The following is a 14,086-nucleotide window of genomic DNA, read 5'->3' as shown; positions in this document are numbered from 1 at the left end:
TTTTTTTATTATGACTGCTCTGTGAAAATGACCCATTAAAGCCCCACCCCCCACCCCTTGGAGACAAAGTCTAACAGCTCAGGATCCTCTTGGATACTCTTATGTAGCCCAGGCTGGTCTTGACCTAGCTCACATTCCTCCTGCCCTTCCTTCCCAAATGCTGGGGTGACAGACCTGCAGCACCGAACCCGGCTGCTTTGGGTGCTGTTTGTCACAATTTGTTGTTTTGTTTCTGGTACCGCTGTCTGTTCAGCCTTTTAAACCCTGTGTGTCCATGGTTTTCACGTGAAATCTGGAAGCTTTTCAGGCATAATTCATTACCATATTTTCTCCATCTCCTTCCTGCTTGGAGCGTCTCCAGTTGCAGCTGTACTGGGCTGGAGCCTCCGCGGAGCTCACAAATACTTTGCTCACTTCCCAGTCTTCCCTTCTCTCTGTGCGTCTTCTGTGGGGTGATTCCCTTTGCTCTTTTAGACTTCTTTTTGCCACTGCTTTACTTCTTTGTTGTTGGGGGTTTCTTTTTTATTTTGTTTGTTTGCTTTTTTCGAGACAGGGTCTAATTCTTGATCCAGGGTGGCCCAGCATTCTCTATGGAGCCCAGGCCTAGAGCCTGGGGAGCACAGCAACTCCTCTACCCAAGTGGTCAGCACACCGGGGCTACACCAGGGCTACTCCGGGGCTACTCCGGGGCTACACCAGGGCTACTCTACGGGGCTACTCCGGGGCTACACCACACCAGGGCTACACCGGGGCTACTCCGGGGCTACACCGGGGCTACACCGGGGCTACACCAGGGCTACACCGGGGCTACTCTTTCTACTTCCTTGCCTGTATTTGAGATCAGATGGTGAGCGTCTTCAATTTTGTTTGGATGAATCCTTGGGTTTTGTTTGCTTGTTTGTTTGTTATTGTGAGGCAAAGTCTCATGCAGGCCAGGGTGGCCTCAAACTCACTGGATATCAGAGGATAACCTTAAACGTCTAATACCCTCGCCTCCAATCCCAAACTGAGATCATAGACATGTACCACTTCCACCAGTTTGTGCAATGCTGAAGGTGGAACCCAGGGCTTTGTATAATGTAGGTAAATAGTGTATCAGCTGAGCCTCAGTCCTTCCTCTCCTCTCCTCCTCCTCCTCCCCTCCCCCGCTCCTCCCCCTCCCCCTCCCCCTCCAGATTTACTTATTTTGTATTATGGATACGCGTATTCAGCCTGCGTATATGTGTTGACTATGTGTGTGCCTGGTGCCCTTGCAGTTCAGAGGAGAGCATCAGATCCTGGAACTGGAGCTGTGGATGGTTGTGAGCCACGACATGGGTGCTGGGAATCAAACCCAGCTCCTCTGCAGTCTTGTTTTGTTTTTTAAATAGATTTCCTCTCCCTTAACTCCTCCCAGATCCTCCGTACCTCCCCACTCACCCAAATCCATACCCTTCGTTGCTTTCGCTCATTAAAAAACAAACAGGCATCAAAAAAATTGATAAAGTAATTAGATCGTTTATAGCTGAGATGCCATTTAACTCCGCCCTCTGGTAGCGTTCAGAGCGTCTTCCGGTAGCATGAACATGAGTCAGGAGGGCGAAGGCTCCAGGTAGACAGCAGCTGGACTTCTCTGTGTTCAGTGAGTTACGTAGTTATTGTCTCTAGCAGTAGGGCCTCATCAGTTTGTGGAGAGAAACCAATAGGCTTGGTGGTAGCCTGTGCTGTTTGGGTGTTTCATGGAGCCCCTTTGGCCCACTACGTGATTAGATGCACCCCATTCCTGGGACTGGAGCTTTCATTTGATGGCAAGAGATGTCGGTTGGAGCTTTCTCTCCCCCATTCTTTGGTGATTCCATTTAGATTTCTTTCATATATGCATATATTTTAAGAAGCCTCTACTGGGTTAGGTTTCTACATGACCCCTCGAATGGCCCATGCTTTTAACCTTCTCTCTCCATGTACCTCCCTTGCTCCCCTCTTCCTTCCCCCTCCGGTTTGATTGTCCCATTCCAGTTCCCCCACAGCCATCTCTGTCTATTCTACTTTCCCTTTCTAGGGGATACCCCTTGCCCACTCCCAGTCCTGTAAATAATCTCCGTGGTCATACGGACTGTAGCCCGCTCACTAAAGACTCAGCAGCCCTCATCTACAGACAAGCAAATACATACCATATTTGTAGTTTTCGGTCTGGGTTACCTCACTCAGGATGACTTTTTTCAAGCCCCACCCATTTACCTGAGAATCTCCTGTTGTTACATTACGTAAATGTACCACATTCTCCTTATCCATTCACCCATGCACAGCCATTTGGGCTGTTCCCAGTCTCTTGAGTGCGATGAACCGAGCAGCAATGAACATGGTTGAGCAAGTGTCTCTGTGGCAGGATGTAGAGGCCTTTGAGCAGATACCCAGGAGTGCAGTAGCTGGAATTTGAGGGAGAGCTAGTCCCAGCTTCCTGAGGAACCGCCATGATAATTCACTTTGTGGCTGTACAAGTTTATACTCCCACCAGCAAGGGTCAAGTGTTCCCCTTACCCCACATCCTTGCCAGCATGGGCTGCCATTGTTTCGTTGACCTTGGCCGTTCTGACTGGTGTACTCTGAAATCTTAAAGTAGCTTCTGTTTGCATTTCACGAATGACTAAAGATGTTAAACATTTCTTTAAGTGTTTCTTGGCAAATTGTGTTTCATCTTTTTAGATTTCTATTTAGATTCGTACCCCATTTTTAATTGTGTTATTTTCTTGATGTCTAGAGGTTTGGTTTTTTTTTGTTTTGTTTTGTTTTGGTTTGGTTTGGTTTGGTTTGGTTGGTTGGTCGGTTGGTTGGTTAGATTTTGTTGTTGTTGCTGCTGCTGTTGTTGTTGTTGGTAGTGGTGGTGGTGGTGGTGGTTTTAGTTCTTTCTATATCTTAGATATTAACCTTCTATGGGGTGTGCAATTGGTGAAGATTATTCCCTATTCAAATATTTTTACATTTATTTATTTTATTGCATGTGTACAATAATTTTGCCTCCAAGTATGTCCTTTGCAGCATGCCCATGACTGACACCCATGGTATTTCAGGGATCCCCTGGAACTGGAGTCACCTATGTTTATGAGCCACCATGTGGGTGCTGGATCTGAACCTGGGTCATCTAGAAGAGTACCCGGTGCCGCTAACCACTGAGCCATCTCTCTAGCCCCTAGTCCTTATTTTTGTTGTGCCTGGGTTATAAAAGTAGTATGTGTTCAAGCGTCAAAACCGCTTGGCTGTTAATTATCATGGAAAGTTTTGGGGGTTTTTTTGACCCAGAGTTCAGGTAAACTGTTGATGTTTTCTGTGGTTATTAGTCAGGTTCTTCAGAGGGGAGCACAAGGAGCAGAGTCCTACAGTCAGGGAAGCTGAGAGGCCCCTCAGTAGCGGTTCAGGTGGAGTTCAGTGTGACTCTGAAGGAGTGAGGACCAGGTGGGCACTGTGCATCCTGGAGATGAGACGGAACTGTCTATGTTCAGGCAGTGTGCTGGCCAGTTCATTTTTATTTTTTTATTTTCTTTTCTCTCTCTCTCTCTCTTTCTTTCTTTCTTTCTTTCTTTCTTTCTTTCTTTCTTTCTTTCTTTCTCCCTTCCTTTTGGTTAACTTGTCACAAATCATCTAGAAAGAAGAAGGAACTTCAACCAAGAAGATGCCACCATCAGATTGCCCTATGGGCAAGTCTTGGGACATTTTCTTGTTTAAGATTGATATGGGAGGGTTCAGCTCAATGTCAGGAGTGCCACTCCTGGGCTGGAAGCAGGCTGTGTGAACCATGAAAACAATGAGTGGGCAGCATCCCTCCATGGTCTCTGCATCAGTTCCTGCCTCCTGGCTCTTGTCTTGACTTCCTTCTTTGATGGACTCTGATCAGGATTTAGAAACCAAATAAGCTTTTTTCTCCCCACGTTGCTTTTGGCCAGGGCCTTTATCACAGCCCTAGAGAGAGAAATTCCTCTTCTACTGTCTCTCTCCTGTTCAAACCCTCACAGGACTGAAGGAAGTTCATCCACATCAGGAAGGGGAAGGCATACAGCTGAGTGGCTCAGGTAGCAAATTAAACTCTGTTAGCTGTGACGCTACATTTCCGCCACTCAGGAGGCCAAGGCAGAAACATCAAGAGTTCAAAGCCAGTCTGGGCTACATACTGAGAGACAATGGGGGTGGGGAGAGAGAAAAACGACAAATACTCCTACCTTGAGAAAATGTCTACACTGGGCCCATGTCTGGGCAAGCTGAGAATACAGTACTGTATGAGTCACTGTGCTGGGGTTCATTCAGTTGGTAAAGTATTTACCATGCAAGTGGGATCTGAGTTCAAATCTCACTGTCAGTCACGGGAGCACAACCATAGTCCCAGAGCTAGGGAGGCAGACACAGGCAGATCTCTAAGGCATGCTGCACAGCTAACCTTGCCATCCATGAGCTGCAGGTTCAATGAGAGATTCTGTCTCAAAAACTAATGGGGAGAGCAACTGAAGAAGACATCCCATGTTAACTGTGGGTCTCCATGTGCACCTGCGGGCAAACAGGCACACAGACAGATGTGTACACACATAGGCAAGAATATAAGTTAAGGGTCTCCGTTTGCTGTGGATGTCTACTGGCATAAGACTTGGTTTTCTTTTCCTGCTAATTAATTACAACTCCCATCCCCCTAAGACAGTCATGTTCCCAACAAGAGCTGAGTGTCAGGATAGACACAGCTAATGGTCATGCTGAGCACCCCCAATTTCCTGCTGTCTCTTCTTCCTATTTTGAGAGCTCATCTAAAAAGAATGTCGACTCTATTTACACAGGATTTCTCTATGATGGCTTGGTCCTCCACGTTGGAGAGGAGAGCTATACAAACTCAGGTGTGAAAGCAATACAGGTTTATAACCAGACTCAACCCCTACCAAAAGCAGGCTTTCTGGTCTGTGGGAAATATCCTATTATGTCCTTATGGAGCCTAGCAAGGGTAGGCAGCCACGCGTTTCTCCACAGATCCCTCTGCTGCTCCTCTTAGAGAGACTAGCCTAGACAAAAGCTTCTGGTTGGAAGCAGGTGCCTCCTCGGAGGTTTCAGTATTGTTGCCCATCTGGTCTTCCACACTCTCTCCTGAACTACTAAGTGGGAGTAGGTCACACTGAAGGTCACACTGCCCCCAAGGAGAGTAGCCCACCTGTTTGCCTGCTTGTTTCTGTGGGTAAGAATCAGAGGGTAATGTTAACACTGAGGGGGTCAAGGGAGGTGGGTGGAGTCTCCAGTTGACTTTGTAAATCGAAGCAGAGAAAAAAAAAACAAATCAAACAGATGACTGGAATGTGTGTCATGTGGCGAGCAGAGGAAGTTTCCTCTGTTGAGTAGTTTGGGGGCGGAGATGGGGTCCGGGCAGAAGCTGAGTCTTGAGGCTGGGCCAGTAGAGAGTTTTCATTCTGCATTTGTGTGGCTGGGGCATTGGGATCTACCACATCTGTCTGAGTTTCCGTCGCCTCTGAACAGACAAGATGTCTGTCAAGGACAGAGCTCCACACCATACCCTCTGTCCCACCCCGGGGGCGTGTGTGTGTGTGTGTGTGTGTGTGTGTGTGTGTGTGTGTGTAACCTGCAGCAGAATAGGCGCCCTGCGAAGGGGCTTGTAAGTAAAAGGGGACCTGAGTGTGCTAATAAATGAGCACAAAGAAAGCCAACTGGGCGGGAGATTTTTAAATACAATTTGTGTCTTGATTCGGGAATGGCTATGAGGAGAGAGCGACAGACAGAAGAATACGAAGGTCTCCACCCACAGAGGTCCCAGAACCAAGTATAAAGGAGACGTTGTAATCAGAGAGCCAGCCGGCTCCACCTGACTCAGACTGCGGCTGAGGGGTGGGACGAAGGACTAGAAGGTTCGGCAGCTGCCGGCTCCTCTTCTGTAGGTCCCCCCCCCCGTACCCCCTCCACCCCCCCAACCCCACCCCTGCCGCTTCCACCTCCACAGTTAGTGACGCGGTTCGGAAGCTGTGGGTAGGGAAGGCAGCCATCAGGCTCCCCAGAACGAGGCAGGATGGTGTGAGCTCAAGCGCCCTGCATTTGCTGGGGGCAGCGGTGGCAACACTTGGTTATTCAAGGCTGGAATTCAAATGAGGCTGGCGTGGCTCCAAGTCTCACGGCTTAGGAGAGAGAAGCACATTAACAATTCATCAAGATCAGCCTTGCGTGGGCTCAGGCTCCCCCATCTGCATCCCTCCCTCTGTCACTGATTTGGGGCTGGGGGGGGGCTCTTCAAGAAGCACTTCGTCTGTCAGTCTGTGAGCAGGGGTGGGGGCGGGGGGCCCTGAAGTTAGGCAGATTTTTCTCATCACATGATGGGGGACCTGTATCATGTGATGGCTCCGGTGATGTTGGAGGCGGCATGTGACTCCCAGGGCTACGTGGGCTCAAAAACAATTTAAATACAAAAACACACGCAGGTTCCCCTCCTTCCCCTTGCCTTTTGGTCTGGCTCTCTCTACCTTTGCGTTGGTGCCTGACCGAATGGAAAACCCTTCTTCGTTTTGCAGCCTGTGAGCTCCGGGTACCTGGAGACCAGGCCCCTTTGCTGCCCCCACCCCGGGAGCCGTGCCCCCATCATTCTGCAGTCCTCTGACTATCAGCCTGGTAAGTTGCTGAACACTTTAACAATTATCTGGGAAGCCGTCTTCAACTGTCTCATTAACATGCACAGGACACCCTCCCAGGGTAGGGTGGAAGGGAGCTGGGGGGAGGAGGGAGCACCCGAGGCTCTGGGGAGCTAAGCTTTGGGCCCTGCCCTGCGAAGCTAGGTTCTGCTGGTGCTGGGTGGACCAAGCAACTGCGTGTCTCCTCGGATCTCCAGTCTGTCTCCTGCCACTCTTAATCTTCCTTTTCTAAGCCTCTCCACCCTCCACCTCTCACCCTGTTCTTCTCTGCCCCCTTTTCACGAGCCCCCTTCCCCCTTCTCTCTCCTCTCTCCCTCTCCTCTCTCTCTCTCTCTCTCTCTCTCTCTCTCTCTCTCTCTCTCTCTCTCTCTCTCTCTCTCTCCCCCTGCCGCTGATCTCATCTTTTTTAAAAAATCTTTTTCATTTGTTTGTTTTTGTTTTGGAGACCTAGATTGTATGTCGTTTCTGCCCATGATGGAAGAGGCCAGGTCCTAAGGACTTGGCCACTGGCAATGTCCTAAGGTCCCTTGTCAGCTTTTTCTTTTCCAGATGATGTTGCCATTGGGTTTGTCTGAAGGTTGTCTGTTAACCCCCAGATGCCAACCCAGCCGGGCTCATCAAGTGACAGGAGGCAGGGTGACAACCACCAGGAGGCAAATCTCTATGACTCCAAACATTTGACTTTGAGGGAGAGATCAAGGCTGCAAGTAGGGCCAAAATTCAGTGCCCAGGGGCAGTCTCAGGTGCCACACACAGGGTGGTTCACAGAGCTTGCTCTGAGTTTGAGGGCACCCCGTTGCACATGGAGGCAGAGTTGGCTGAGAAACTGGCCTTGGGGGAAGCTGGTGTGAATCCCATGAGAATCCCGTCGTGCCAACCTTGGTAGGCACAGGGCAAGTGGGCGGCTGCAGACCTTCAGCAATCTGTTCAGCAAGAAACAATTACTCATCAGCTCAGGAAGAGAGTGTCACCTTGAGCACCCGAGGAAAACCGAGGCACAGAATGACCAGTTAGCTTTCTTGCTTACGGTCACACAACTAGTAAATGACCAGGTGGAATTTGGGCCCCAGCACTTTCTATCTCGGGCCTACACCATGGTAACCTGCTTCAAAACAACTGAAAACAAAAAAAGCCCAACAACAACAAAAGCAAAAAATGACAGCAAAACCGAAACCATCCAGCCAACAGTTCCCATGCAACAGGTACCATGCAGGTTTGGGGCTGAGTTAGTGCGCAAGTAGAAACACCCTGCTCTTGCACAGATTAAGCAAGTCACTGCACAAGGCCAGCTATTGTTCCAAAGCAGGGTGCTTGCTAAGAAATGAAACAACAAGGTACCAGGAAAACATAGAAGACCAATTGCAGGCGAGAAGTGGGGATGGACGGAATGTGGTCAGGGGAGGCCTCTGTGATGGTGTGACCTGAGTCAGAGTGAACAAGGTGAAGGTCAAGAAGAGCTCTAACCAGAGGGAGAGGCAGGGGCAAAGGCCTGGTCGGGGCATCACGTCAGTCCCTTGAGCCATGAGAGGCCTGTAGGCTGAGCAGGGTGCACGGATGTGCTAGATTGTAAAGGATATCCAGATTGTAAAGGGCTCTGTCGTAGACTTGGCTCGGGGGTCTTAGCTCTCCTGCCAGGGTTTTGAGCAACGTGAAAGGTGAAAGTGGGGAACTGGATTCTCAGCACGAAGAAAAACCTCCATGAAACGAACCAGTGTGTGCTGGGTTGCAAGCCACCTCCAAAGTAGTAGCTTACGAATAGGATCGTTTGTAGCTCTTTGTTCTGGGTGTCAGCCACTGCAGCTGGGGTGACAGGGGGCAGCACTTGGCAGCCTGGGCTTGTCCAGAGAGGTGGCCAGGAGGCTGGCTGGGAGTAGAGGTCGTGATCAGGGACTGGTGAATGGCGGGGGGCATTGAAATTGATCAGGCCTTCTCCCAGTGCACCTCGTTTGCTGTAGAGACTGGTGGTCAAATGATGGACAAAACCAACTGCTGCATGCTTAGCCTGAAACAGGGCATCACTGTCACTCCCTCCAAGGCCGAGCGGGTGGGAAGATGGTAAGAACTGGAGGATGGCGGAGAGCTGGGATGGCGGAGAGCTGCGATAGGCTATCTTCTGCATATGGTGTGGCTGTTGTAGCTGTTTAAGCACAAAGCAGCTGTGGCTGGATAAGACGTATGCAAACACACACACACTCACGCACACACGCACACGCACCACAGTTTAACAAGAACCTTGAGTGATTCATAGACACCCTGAAGCTTGAGAACCGTGGGTCTGGGTTGTTGCTAGGAAAAACTGGTGCTATTCTGAGCAGGATAAGATAGTGAGTCCCAGCTCCCACACTCCTTTTTTTTTTTTTTTTTAATTCTCCTTTCAAAGCGGTTCTTGATTTAGCCAATGCTCCTTCCTTTGCTTGCCCCTGGCTTTTATTTTATATGTTATTACTCAAAATTGAAAACATGTAATATTAATATAGTAAAACCTACACAACCATTATTACCTGCAGTAATTTTCAGTTCAAAGGCAATCTTTTTTACCCCACATCATCCCTCCCATTCAAGACTATCTTGACTCAAATGTTAGGTATGGTATGATTTTGCATATAGAAGTTTTTGTTGTTGTAGTTTTGGGAGGTTTTGCTTTTGTTTTTGTCTTATAGTTTTGTTTTAAGACTGGGTCTTTCTATGTATCCCTGGCTGACCTGGAACTTACTATATAAACCAGGCTGGCCTCGAACTCACAGAACTCTATTTGCCTCTGTCTCTAAAGTGCTAGGATTAAAGTTATGGGATACCACGCTCAGCCCTACATATAAATTCATAACTACCTCTCTTTTAATCTTTTAAAAGATTTTTAAAGTGTTTTTCCGGTTCTGAGATTGAGCCTTTCACAAGCTCGGCAGTCAGCATACTATGGAGCCATGTGGGACTATGCTTCCAGCTCCAAGGACTGCCCTGCCTCCTTTAAACATGGCGATTATAACATCACCGTGTCTCCCCAGATCAAGAGTAATTAAGTCCCTATCCTGAGCTACCCAGTTAGCGCGTGCACAGTGGTGATTGTCCTCTGTCATTTAATCTGTTATCGGTTTGAACATTTAAATAAGCCCCTAAGCAACTTGCTAGCATACCTCTTACCGCCTTCTTTATTGGTTGATTCAGTCTTAATTTTTTTCCCTCAGAATCTTGTGTTAATAAAATTGCTTGACCCAGCTGGGCAGTGGTGGTGCCTGCCTTTAATTCCAGAGTTTGGGAAGCAGAAGCAGGTGGATCTCTGAGTTTGAGGCCAGACTGGTCTATAGAGCAAGTTCCAGGGCAGCCAGGGTTTCACAGAGAAAGTCTGTCTTGAAAAAGAAAGAAAGAAAGAGAAAGAGAGGGAGGGAGGGAAGGGAGGGAAAGAAAAAGAGCATTAAAAAAATCCCATGGCCCAATTTTGACTTGGCCAATCATAGTACCACCCAATACAGTCATCTGTCCTTTATATTTTTTGTAAACTAGTAATGAGCTATAAAGGGAAATACTTTCAAAGAGCTATGTTAGGTGCTGGAGTGATGGCTCAGTGGTTAAGAACATGGCTGCTCTTCCAGAGGCCTCGGGTCTGATTCCCCAGCACCCACGTGGTGTCTCTCTTGCTTCTGACCAGTTTTAGTGATCAAAAGCCCTTCCTTGGACTCCCTGAGTACTATGCACATTTGCATATCCATACTTGTAGGCAAACAGTCATACACATGAAGTAAAAAGAAATAAGTCCTCTTTTTAGAAAGAAGACTGAAAACACCTTCACATGAGGTATAGCAGAGCACATCCAGAGCACATCGTGCAGCCCGGAGCAGCAGGAGGCTGTTACAGCCAGTGCCCAAGGAGCTTTCCCACAGCACCACGTCATCCTCCCCAGCAGCTACTGTGTCTTGACTCTTGTAATAATATTTCTGCCGGGGGCTGGGGATTTAGCTCAGTGGTAGAGCGCTTACCTAGGAAGCGCAAGGCCCTGGGTTCGGTCCCCAGCTCCGAAAAAAAGAACCAAAAAAAAAAAATAATAATAATAATATTTCTGCCTTCTCTCTAGCTATACCACCCACGCGTCCTCCTAGGGCATAGCTTATTTAACTCCTTCCCACCTTCTGCATGACTCCGACATAGGTGTACTGTCTCCCTGCTTTCTACGTGGTGAGGTTGGTCCATGTGGATGAGAGTATTGGTAGAATCCGTTCGTTCCCACCAGTGAGAGACTCCAGCTGACCATCTGCCCTTGACTGGCATTTGGAAGGTTTCCCCCGTTTCCTGCTCGTGTGGACAATGCTACCATGCACATTCTCATGCGCGTTTCCTGTTGTACCTGCATAAGAAGGCCTCCCAGGTTGTGTGTGTACAGGGAGAAGCATCAGCCCCACTCTGCAAGAGAGACTCAAACTGCTCTCTCTGCCAGTAGCTGAGAGGTTTACACTTTTTATCTCTTTTTCTCCTGATCCCTTACACCAGCTGAGGCTTCTGATAAAATAATGGAAACAAAAACAATCACCCTTGTCTCCTGACTTCAAAGGCGAGGAGCTCAGTATTATGAAGTTAGATGACATGGCTGCCCGACGGTTTGGTTGTTGGAAAGAGTCTTGTTTCTTGTCAGATTAAGAAATTTCCTCTGTTGCTCTGAATTTTCTTTTTAATCATACTTTTTTTTGAAAGTTTGTTAAGTGGCCTTTTCTTTGTCTTTTGAGATTCTAACATGATTTCTCCACTTTGCTCGTTTAGGGTAGTGAGTGGCGTTTAACTCTCAGACATTAGGCAGGAGTTCCTGAGGGGGTCTTAGCTTTACCAACATCACGCAGCGTCCTTTTCTGCAACCAGATTTATCCTAGCAGTATTACATTCCTAGCTTTGAATTGGTCTACAAGTATCTATTATCTTACTCTGTGTTCAGGAGAGGAATATTTCTGTAATTACTCTCCTAACCATCTTACCAGATTTGGGTAAGAAGTTTGTGCCAAACTGAGAAAGTGAATTTGGAAATTCTCCTGTTGTCTTATAGCTTCCTCGAAGGACTTTGGATCAGGTTAGTAGATTTCTTCCCTGAATGTTAAATAGACTTTTCTAAGTCAAGGTGGCTAGCAAGATGGCTCCCTGGTTAAGAGAAATTGCTGCTCTTGGTTGCCAGTGCCCACATGGTACAACTACAACTCCAGTTGTAGGTGATGGGCACCCTTTTCTGACCTCTGCAGGATGCTGTGCATAGAGCGCACATATACTTGTGTGGGTTCTCGTGCATACACATGAGGTTAAAATAATTAAATCTTAAAGAAAAGTGTGACTGAAGCATTAGGATTTAGAGTGTACATCACGGAAAAGTTACAAATGTGGATTCACTGGTTTTGATGAGTTTTTTTTTTTCCTGGACATCTGCCAATCATGGTGTAATTATCAATTTTATTTTCACAAAGTTGTCATAATATTTTATGAATTTTCAGTATCCGCAGGCTTTGACGTCGTTTATCTAATCTGCATTTCTCTTTCCCTAGCATTTATGCATGTTCCCCGTAAGTTGTCCAAAGAACCAACTTTTTAAAAATGAAACTACAATGAATTGGTTTTGTTATGCTTTCTTTTTCAACAAGGCTCGTTTTGTCTAACGAGCCTGCTCTTGTGCTGGCAAGATGGCTGTCTCGGTACAGGTGCAAGCATCAAGCCTACAACCTGAGTTGGATCCCTGGGGCCCACATGGTAGAAGGAGAAAACTGAGCCCTGCGAGCTGTCCTCTGCCCTCTGCGTGTGTCCACGACATGCACACGCTCACGCCCATACTCACACATCAAACACACTGATAATAGTCAATAAAAATACGTAAAAAATAAAACTGAGGGGACTTGCTTCTGGTCTTGCCCTCCTGTTGATTACGTTTGCTTTCTAATTTTGGTAATTTCCTGATGCTAATGTTACCTTCTAGTTCTTTGAGGTTTTCTTTTTCCTTTGCTTGGTTTTTTTGGTTGCATGCTGTTGTTTTTTGTTTGTTTGTTTGTTTGTTTGAGACAGAATCTCACTGTTGAGACCATGCTGGCTTTGCACCCACAGAGATCTGTGTGCCGCTGCCTCCTGACTGCTAGGATTAAAGATATACACCACCGTGCCTGGCTCGAGTACAATTCGCTATTTTCTTATAAAACTTTCTGATGTGAGTGCTTGGGTGTTCGATTCTTTTAGCTTTTTTTCTTCCTGGTTCAGAACTGTAAATCCCTTTCTGAGTATGGATTTACCGGACCCTATGATTTGGCATGTAATATTTTTATTATCATTGCTTTAAAAAAAATCTTACCATTTCCACCAGGAAAATGATTTGCAACGTATGCTTCCTAAAACATGAAGGGAGACCGTTCTTTCCTCCTCTTGTTTTCTGCCATTGACTTGTCAGAGAACATACCCATTCATTAATATTTGTTGAGAAATTCTTTTTGACCCAGGACGTGAGAATTCTGGGTAAATTTTCCACATGTACTTTTAAAACAATGTATTTTGGAAATTGGGGCATTCAGAGTATTTTTTTTCAAGTTGTTTTTCTTTTGTTATTTTGTGTGGATGGATGATTTGCTTTTTTATATGTCTGCGTACTGAATGCATGTAATGCCCAAGACGGCCAGAAGAGGGCATCAGGTGCTCTAGAACTGGAGTCACAGATGGTTAGAAAGTGTCAGAGGGTGCTGGGGATTGTACCCAGGTTATCTGGAAGAGCAGCCGCCTCTCCAGTCCCACAGTTCAAAGTTTACTTGAATGAATTATATTGTACAAGTCTATAAGAATTTTTGTGTGCTTGTTTTCTCCAGATGGAAAGAAATTCGATGACATCTTTCTATAATCATAGAGATAATATATTTACATATTTCCTATTAATTTATATTATATAATTATTTCATATTTTATATTATATGATATATTATATTTAATTGTAGCGATAATAACATGTAATCTTTATAATTATAGGAACATGTTTTATATTATGTATTATTTCTATGATTGTAAAACTGTATCTTTTGGTCCTTAAGTTATCTTAACCCAATTTTATTCTAATTTTTATTTATTTTATTTTAATATTGTGTTTTGCCTGCATGCAGGTCTGTTCACCATGCCTGTGAATCAATGGTTCTTTTTTGAAAATTTAAGTTAAGGAGGGGAGAACCCACCTCCATGTGGGTGCCAGGGATTGAATGCAGGTCAAGATCGGTACAAATGCTTTTACCTACTGAGCCAACTCCCCACTGTGTCTTAAACCTCCTGCTGCCATGGGGCCATAAGTCATCCTATTACAGTTATGAAGCCAGGTGTGATGCACACCTGTAATTCTAGTACTCAGGCTGCTGAGGCAAGATTGGAGTCAGCCTGGGCTACACAGTGAGACCCCATCATCATCAAGAACAGAAACAAAAAGTAAAATTGGCAGAAATATAGTCGTAGCTAATGTGAAAATGCTG

The 14,086-nt window shown here is 46.4% G+C and overlaps 1 protein-coding gene across 4 annotated transcripts in view; it reads left to right on the top strand.

The window, feature by feature from the left end:
- The first annotated feature begins 6,403 nt into the window (after positions 1-6,403).
- The window catches only part of Tnrc6a (trinucleotide repeat containing adaptor 6A), a 152,595-nt gene continuing 144,912 nt past the window's right edge, over positions 6,404-14,086 (top strand). For 2 of the 4 annotated variants that reach the window (XM_032892714.1, XM_032892712.1), the window contains exon 1: positions 6,405-6,615. The gene's annotated coding sequence lies outside the window, so the exon portion shown is untranslated. Of the gene's footprint in view, positions 6,616-14,086 lie in introns of all 4 variants that reach the window. The other 2 variants (XM_032892715.1, XM_032892716.1) reach the window with 2 other exon arrangements.

Source organism: Rattus rattus, chromosome 2, assembly GCF_011064425.1.
Source record: "Rattus rattus isolate New Zealand chromosome 2, Rrattus_CSIRO_v1, whole genome shotgun sequence".
NCBI lineage: Eukaryota > Metazoa > Chordata > Mammalia > Rodentia > Muridae > Rattus > Rattus rattus.
The sequence above is the reverse complement of the archived record's forward strand: the minus strand, read 5'-3'. Positions and strand labels throughout refer to the sequence as shown.